This window comes from Ochotona princeps, chromosome 12 (assembly GCF_030435755.1).
Source record: "Ochotona princeps isolate mOchPri1 chromosome 12, mOchPri1.hap1, whole genome shotgun sequence".
Taxonomy (NCBI): domain Eukaryota; kingdom Metazoa; phylum Chordata; class Mammalia; order Lagomorpha; family Ochotonidae; genus Ochotona; species Ochotona princeps.
In genome coordinates this window covers 54457509-54466155 of record NC_080843.1, presented here as the reverse complement: position 1 = coordinate 54466155, position 8647 = coordinate 54457509, and the positions used below count along the sequence as shown (strand labels likewise).

At 40.0% G+C, this 8647-nt stretch overlaps 1 non-coding gene across 1 annotated transcript; it reads left to right on the top strand.

Moving 5' to 3' along the window:
• The first annotated feature begins 7575 nt into the window (after positions 1-7575).
• LOC131481608 (U6 spliceosomal RNA) lies at positions 7576-7683 on the top strand. The gene has a single exon (XR_009246442.1). It is a non-coding gene; the product is annotated as a U6 spliceosomal RNA (small nuclear RNA).
• Positions 7684-8647: the final 964 nt, after the last annotated feature.

Here is an 8647-nt window from a genome sequence, read left to right as displayed (position 1 = left end):
CTCTGGCCTAAAAGCTGTTAAGAAGCAAGGACAAGGTAGCTGTGGTTGTGCAGCCTAAGAAATCTTGCAGAAATGGCAGACTGGATTGGGCATAAAGCTACCCTTTGTGAAGAAACATCTCTCTATGTTTAACCAAGAGAAAGCAGGTGTTTGGTATTCAGTCAGTCACACACTGGCCGTACTTTGGTCCCGCTTCCTCAGAGTGCCTCTGTCCTCGATATTCCGTGAGTTTGTTGATCTCCTCCTCGACAACATGCTTTAGTTGTGTGACGCCAATTTCCAGATGTAACAAACTTTTTCTTCCTTAGGTAATAATTAGGGCCAGGAAAGGGAGATTGAAAGTGCTGAATGGAGAAAAGAAGGCAGGGACTTGAGTTAAAAGATGGTAGTTAATAAAAATCTAATGAGCATGTGAGCAAAGACCCGAGGGAGACAAGGGGATGAATTAGCAAACGACAATGGCAGAACAGTTGGAAAATGGTAGAACCTTTCTAGAAACAGTAAGGACATCAGCGGTGCCCTACTGGGTGAAAAAAAAAAAAAAGACTAAAACTAAGTATTGTTTCTAGAAACAGAGAGTGCCAAACCTAGTCACAAAGCACTGAGTGGAGTTCTGGTGTTACCAGAAGAAGTAAAACTAGATTGAATTTTGGTAAACTGAGTAGGTTTGTTGATCCAGGACTGGGTTAGAGTATTCTGGATTCTTTTTTTTTAAAGACTCATTTTATTTTTATCGGAAAGGCAGATATATACAGAAAGGAGCAGAGACAGAGAGGAAGATCTTCCATCCGATGATTCACTCCGCAAGTGACCGCAATGGCCAGTGCTGTATGGATCCGAAACCAGGAGCCAGGAGCTTCTTCCGGGTCTCCCACGCGGGTGCAGGGTCCTAAGGCTTTGGGCCGTCCTCAGCTGCTTTCCCAGGCCACAAGCAGGGAGCTGGATGGGAAGTGGGGCTGCCAGGATTAGAACCGGCACCCATATGGGATCCCGGGGCTTTCAAGGCGAGGACTTTAGCCGCTAGGCCACGGCGCCGGGCCCTTTGGGATTGTTTCTTTTTTTTTTAAGTAGGTTTTAAAGCTATTGACTTCCCCGTGTCATCTAAAACCAATTTTCTATTTTTAAAACATGTATTTGTTTATTTTGGAAAGCAGAGTTACAGAGAGGGAGAGAGACCTGCCTTCCCTTGGTTCACTCCCAAAATGGCTCCGGCAGCTAGGGCTGGGCCAGGCCAAAGCCATGAGCCGGGAAGCATCTGAGTCTCCCATGTGGGTGGCAGGGGCCTAACATGCTTGGGCCGTGTTCTGCCTGTGCCACTTTCCAAGGGGCATTAGCAGGGAGCTGGGTTGGAAGTGGAGCAGCTGGGGCCTGGCCTGCGATCTTATAGCTGCTGTTGTCATCAGTGACAAGCAACCACACCACAAGGCCAGACCCACCTAAAACCAATCCTTCAGCAGGTGAGAAGTTTGTTTGGGCTTATGGTGAGTGCTCAAATTTTGGCGACTCATTTACTTGGTCATAGGACATCTATGAACAGATTCCACATAGAAAGGATGGGCAGTTTGCTTGAAATTAAATTCCAAGTTCTAAATATGCCTCTTCTGACTCTACCATTGAGACAAGCTTTTTCATGATGATGCTGTTAAACATCATCATGTAAATGATTATGTTTTTCTCATTTGAGTATTTCAACTGCCTTGTGAAATGGGATAGGAATTGTTTTTTTTTTTTTAAGATTTATTTATTTTATTGGAAAGGCAGACGTACAGACAGGAGTTGAGACAGAGAAGAAGATCATCCATCCAATGATTCATTCCCCAAGTGACCGCAATGGCCGATGCTGCGTCGATCTGAAGCCAGGAGCCAGGAACTTCTTCCGGGTCTCCCACGCAGGTGCAGGGTCCCAAGACTTTGGGCCGTCCTCAACTGCTTTCCCAGGCCACAAGCAGGGAGCTGGATGGGAAGCAGGCTGCCGGGATTAGAACCAACGCCCACATGGGCGAGGACCAGCAATCACAGCAGCCCAATTATAAATCTCTAAGAAGTAGCTTGAAAATCATTGTATATCAATATCATATTTTAAAATGGAACAGTAAGCCTATAGCCTCGTGTAATATCTAGTGGTGGTGTATGTTTTCTTTGTTGTCACTGTTCAAGCCAGCGTACAACCAAATCCTGACTTGTATTTGCTTAATATGGCACTTTTTAAAATCTACAGGGTTCTTAAGACATTTTAAATCTATAACAAATCTCTCACATCACCTTTTCATGCCTTTTATTCTTTTAAGACAACAAAATATGACTAACTGGATGTGCAGTGCAATTAGAATTTCCCATATTTCTGATTTTGTTAACAGTTTTTTTTTTCTTTCTTTGTACTTCACGCTAAATTGCTTGTTAGACCTTGTAAAGAGGCTAGGCAAAATTCAGGTTGTTTTTTTTCTTTTTACACAAATACTTGCATTTCATAGGTGAAAATATATATTTTGTCTGTTGCTTTACATTTATAGGTTAGAGTGCCGGGCTGTCTTTTTATGGCGTTAAACTTGTTCAATATACTGGATTCATGTACTGTATTAACTCAAGTTAGCCACTAGATGTCAGGAGTTTACTTAAAAATAAGTGCTGTGTGAGACTGTTCTGGACTTTTTTGACCAATGGAATGGAAAAATAATAGAATATAGTTGTCCTAGGACTTTCTAATTTTTTTTTTAGTTCTTAAGCATATAAATGTTGGTTGTTTTAAAGGTTAAAAAGTTTTATTTTCTGTGTAATTTTTTTTCCTGTTGTTAGCCGTTGTCACTAGAATCAATGTAGTTTTCTAGACATGCCAACTTTTTTTTGTACTTAAAATGTTTTGTTTTTGGGGAGTGGGCCTGTAGCACAGTGGCTAAGATGCCATTTGGGATACCCCCACCCCATATCAAAGTGAATGGGTTCAAGTTTTTGCGCTAATTCCACTTCCAGCTTCCGGCTTAGCAGCACCCTGTGGCTCAGGTGGTTGGGTCCCTGCCGCCCATGCTGGAAAGTCGGACGTAGTTCCAAGCTTCTGATTTAGTCCTGGCCCAGCCCTTGGTGTTGTGGGCATTGGGGAGGAATGAGCTAGTATGTAAGAGCCCTGTTTCCATTTCTCTGTTTCTCAAATAAATTAAAGACCTAACAATTTTGCATGGTGAAAACATTCAAAATCCTATTTTGTAGTTTTTTAATGGAGACATATGCAGAACATTATATTTAGTCATTCTACCATTAAATAAAACTCCAGAAATTCTTACTGCTACCCAGCTATTAGTACCTGTTAACCTTTCTGCATCCCTTCCCTTCAACCACCCTTCTCAAGCTCTCTAACTTTCACGAGATCACCTGCTTTTTCAGATTGTGCATGGAAATGAGATCATGCGATCTTCGTCTTTCTGTTTTTGGCTGCTTTCACTTAGCATAATGATTTCCAGGTCCGTTGCAGGGCTGCAGATGACAAAACCGTCCGCATTTTTATTGCTGGAGGGGAGCGTTCTCACTCTAGCTGTCTTTCAAATCAAATAGAAACATAATGCTGAAAATAATAGATGAATAATAAATAGATCAACATATACATTTTTAGGCTCACATCAGTTCCTCGGGTGTAATCCTGGAGGGGTGGGAAAGCCTAGATTAGAGCTGGTTAATCCGTGCTGTGGGGTCTGGGACCATCTGATTGCGGCGTCTGACAACTTGGAGCTGCTCTTAACACAGCCCTTCCAGTGAGGCTGCAAGGATTGGCTCTTCCTACCTCAAGGGCTTCAGTTTAGTATCTGCTGTTTTAAATGTAATCTAATGACCCATAACTTTATATAATTTGATTTTATTAATGGATATGTTTAACAACTTGATTGCACAAATTCTGGAAATTTAATACTAAGCTCTCAAAACTTGACATGAACCAACTCCAGCCCACCAGGCTTCTTTTCTCCCACTGAATTAAAGGCACTACACACAACTGGAGAGCAGCTTTTTCGTTTTTATGTTATGTGTTTTCTGCAATATCAACTATGTTTCAAAAGGGCTTGTGTTCATGTTTCTATTTTAGGGCCATCTTGATTCCTACAAATCTCAGAGAATGTGGAGAGAACTTAAAAAACCCAAGGAGTGTTCCCACCTTAATATTTCATTTTACTAATAGTCTACTGTATGGTTAATATTGCTACGAAGTATCCGAGGGATTCACTAAAATACAGATTTTAAGGGCCCACATGTCAAAATTCTTATTTGTGGGCAGTGGAAGCTGGGGATAAGTAATTTGTAAACAACTGGGAACCAACACAGGTGGTTTTAATAAATACATTGTGGTAGGCAGCTGAAGGCACCAACAGGAGTTTTTCTAACTGCTTACTTATCAGGGCTGCTTTAATCAGTCCAAAAAGGTGTTTTGAAGTTAAATCGAATCCCTGGTACACCCTTCAAGTAGTTGATCAGCAAAGGTGTCCTATAGAAAGTTCATGAACATTGGCCTCCCAAGTATTGCTTTCTCACCATGGAACAGCTTTCTTTATTCCTGGATTTGTTATTGTAAGTATATAATTTAATTGTCCAATGAATGAAATAAGAGTAGAAAAAGTCATTCTAAAATTAATTAGGTTTTGGAAAATAGGATAAAAACAAAAGTTTGAACTAAAAGTTGTTGAATTTACTATAGATACAGAGCTTCTTAGGAGTGGGTGCTTGGCACAGCAGTAAAGACACGGCTTGGGACAGCCACTTTCTGTCCACTTCTGTTCCAGCTTGCCACTAATGTACACGTAGGAGGTAGCAGGTGGTCACTAGTGAGTACTTTGAAGTCACTGAAGCCTTTTATTCAACTTTGTGTAACGTCATTCCAGGTCCATGATGGCCTGGTGAAATGCTTATAAAGAAGATGTCAATCAGTCTGAATAGAGGAATCTGGAGACTTATAATATGCAAATGCATGGTTCACAAGCAGACTACTTGTAGAAAAATAAATGATCTGAGCTTTTAGAATGATCACTAGAGGGGCTGCTGTTTGGCCGGGGGTTAATACGCTGGGTAAGATGCCCACATCTGACATTGGAGTGCCTTAGTTTGATACTTGGCTTTGGCTTCTAACTCCAGGTGCCTTTTAATGCCTCCCTGGGGAGTAGCAGGTGGATGGCAAGTGGCTGTGTGCCTGTCACCTTTATGGGAATCCTTGCTCCCAGATTTTGATTTGGCCCAAGCCTGGCTGCTATGAGCAATTAGGGAGTGAACCAGAAGATAAAAGCACCCGCTCCTTGCCTCCGGAATAAATAAATACAAAACTTGCAAACACTTCAGAAGGCCTGAGCTGGGATCACTATAGTTAATACACGCCCACCCCATGAGTAGGAGCTACCAGAAGTTAGAAAAGTGAATTCTTAATCATAGGAAATGAAAAAGCATCAACTCAAGGATTTGAGTTAACGCTCATTTTTGCTTCACAGCAAAAAGTTTTTTCCTTGAAATTTTATAATAGGGGTAAATACTACATTTATTGAGCCAATACCTAGTTCTCAGAGGCAACACTATGTGGATATTTACAATGAAGTACGAGAAAACACACAACTTGCAGACAGCTAGATTATCTTGGTTTTCATCAGCAAGCCGCTGCTTTTGTCATTTGTGCAAAAGAAATTGTCTCCCTGGTTCTCATTGTTTCTGTCATCATGATTGGTTTATTCAGAAGTGATTAGAAGGAGCATTATAGCCATTTGTGAGAAGACACTGTATAAATAATAAAATTCTCAGGAAATGGGTTGCTGTTTGTGGGTTCTGGAAAGAATCCATTATGCTGATACGTTCTCTAAACTAAAGTCACATTCTATTCTGGTAGGCGATTTTCACTACCATGAGATCTAGGCTCTGGGGAAGTTAGTGTAGTTCAGTTAGCGCAAGAATTAGTCCTGGATATACATGTACAGGACTAAACTCATCTAAAATCATCCAGTTTATCCCACTCTAAAATTTTTCTAAAACATTTTTTGTTCTCGGGCCTGGTGTGATAGCACAGTGGCTAAAGTTCTTGCCTTGCATGTGCCGAGATCCCATATGGTCGCAGGTTCTAATACCGGCGGCCCTGCTTCCCATTCAGCTCCCTGCTTGTGGCCTGGGAAAGCAGTTGAGGACGGCCCAAAGCCTTGGGACCCTGCAGCTGCATGGGGGACCCAGAAGAGCTCCTGTCTCCTGGCTTCAGATTGGCTCAGCTCCAGCTGTTGCCCTCACTTGGGGAGTGAAACATCAGACGGAGATCTTCCTCCCTGTCTCTCCTCCTCTCTGTATATCCACCTTTCCAATAAAAATAAATAAATCTTAAAACTTTTTTTTCTTCTTTTATTTTATGATGCATTTCCATAGAATCTGGATTCCACCTCCCAATTTCTTCCTCCCCACTGATTTCCCCTGTATTATTAAAATAGTATACTCCTTCAAAAACAGTCATTACTTCATCATTCTATTTAAGTGTATCTGGACATCATAGGTATGGACAATGGCAGAGAGTCCAATATCTCATTGTCATGATATATTAAAAAATTTAATTGGGAGTCCATCTTTGACTTGGAAGCAGATATGCATCCGTTAATGTATCTTCTTGGTATAATAGCCTCTATCACACAGTTCCTCTAGATGACTCTGTGTACATGCATATATTGCTATATATCCATTGATCTTGCATTTTGAGTGAGGTTTGCCTTAAATCAGAGAGAACATATGATATTTGTCCTTTTGGGATTGGCTTATTTCACTGAACATAATGGTCTCTAGTTGGGACCATTTTTTTGCAAATGGTAGAATTTTATTGTTTTTAGTAATTTAGCCCACTACTATCGAATGCAAAAAGCCTGAGATGTATGTGGAATAGGAATTGTAAAGTATACATAGAAAAAAACTGTTGGAGTTGGTCTTTAGAGGTAGGAAAGATGAGGCAAGACATAAAATTGTCCTTCGATACGCTTACACAGGAAGATCTGGCTCTGGCTCTGAAGGGATATAGGTTGCAAGATCTCTCAACTTCTGAAAGCAGCTCTGTTCTTCAGATGTTCTTGCCTTGAACTATTTAGATTAATAATAGATGGTTCAATAGTTTGGATTTGTTGAACAGATGTTTGGGTTCTAAAATAAAAATAACTCTGGAATATTTAACATAGGAGGATGTCAAATAAATGATACCTCAGTGTGCATAAATTTGGTTAGATTTTTTTTCCCCTCCTTCTGTTGGGTCCCTAGATCCTGAGGGTTACAATGACACAAACACTTTCTCTTTAATGCAAAATTTTCATGAAACCCTCCAAATTCCAGATATGGTTTATCTTGTCAATGAATATATAAAATTACAAAATATTAGGTTTTATAATATTTACATTTGTATGATTCATTCAAAAGAGTACCAAATGTCACAAGATAAACCTATTAAATTTATTTCTAGAATTAATTAAACCAACAAGTAGTTAGAAAGCAGTGCTCTATGAAACCAGTATGGAAAGTTCTTTGAGGACTTGAAAGTCAGGAACATGAGCATCTAGCACTGCTGGTCTGTGTCATTTATTGAATTTGTTCTCAAGAAAAACACGTGCTCGCTTAGGCGCACAATATACTAAAATTAGAACCATACAGAGAGGATTGGCATGGTGCCTGTGCAAAGGTCACACACAAATTTGTGAAGCAGTCCATGTTTTTATATAATTTTAGAAAATGTAAAGAAAAGAAAAGCACACCAATGGAATTCAACTACCAGCAGAGACAATCTGTTATATTTAACATGATTCCCGAGTATGTTGACCAGAAGGGATTGCAAAGACTAAACCTAAGAGCGAAGTAAAAGAGCTTGAACTGAGTTCTTGGAGTAGTTGTTGCATAAACACTCTACTATGTTTGCATTTGGATTGAGGAGTATTTTAATAGCCTGGGATTTTGTTAATTGTGTTTCGCAAAACAAGAATGTTCTCTGTGTAAATGCGGAAACCCAAGGAAATCAAACAAAGATAAAATGCCAACTCTGAAGCCGAGACAGTTACTCTGTTGGGTAAGAGTCATATAGTCAGAGTCACCTGTGCTGGGATTAAATATCGTCTCTTTTCTGTTAAATGTCCCACGCAGACATGGACATGGGAAACTTAGAGTGGAAGTTACAATATCCCATTAGTCACGTAGTAAGAGAGAGGTTAGCCTGGAGAGTAGAAACAATTTTGTAAGAATCAAAGCCATCGAATATTAGAATGGTTTATCAAAAGGGGTGTAGAATTTTCTTGTTATAAGAGTTCTAAACGTGCTTTCTAGAACTTAACTTATTCATTACTTTCTCAAACAGGGATTTCCTTTTCCATCTATGAAAATTGATGGAAAAGTTTCTTCTTTTGAGTTCTCGTCCCGTTCATATCATTTTAACATAAGACCTATAACAATTTAGGATAATTCTTCATTTATGCACTTGTCTCCCTTTGCCATACCGCAGTTCACTGTAAGAGTATGTTTTATTTATCAGTTACATTTAAGTGTCCAACTTGGTTCTGGTAAAAAATAGACAATCTACATTAAATAAATCATGAGCGGCTTCCGTTCTGGCTCCATTGGTCATCTCATCGTTCTGGGTCCAGGGACTGGATGTGTTTCTTATGTTCGTACTGCTTGTCTTCCTCTGTGA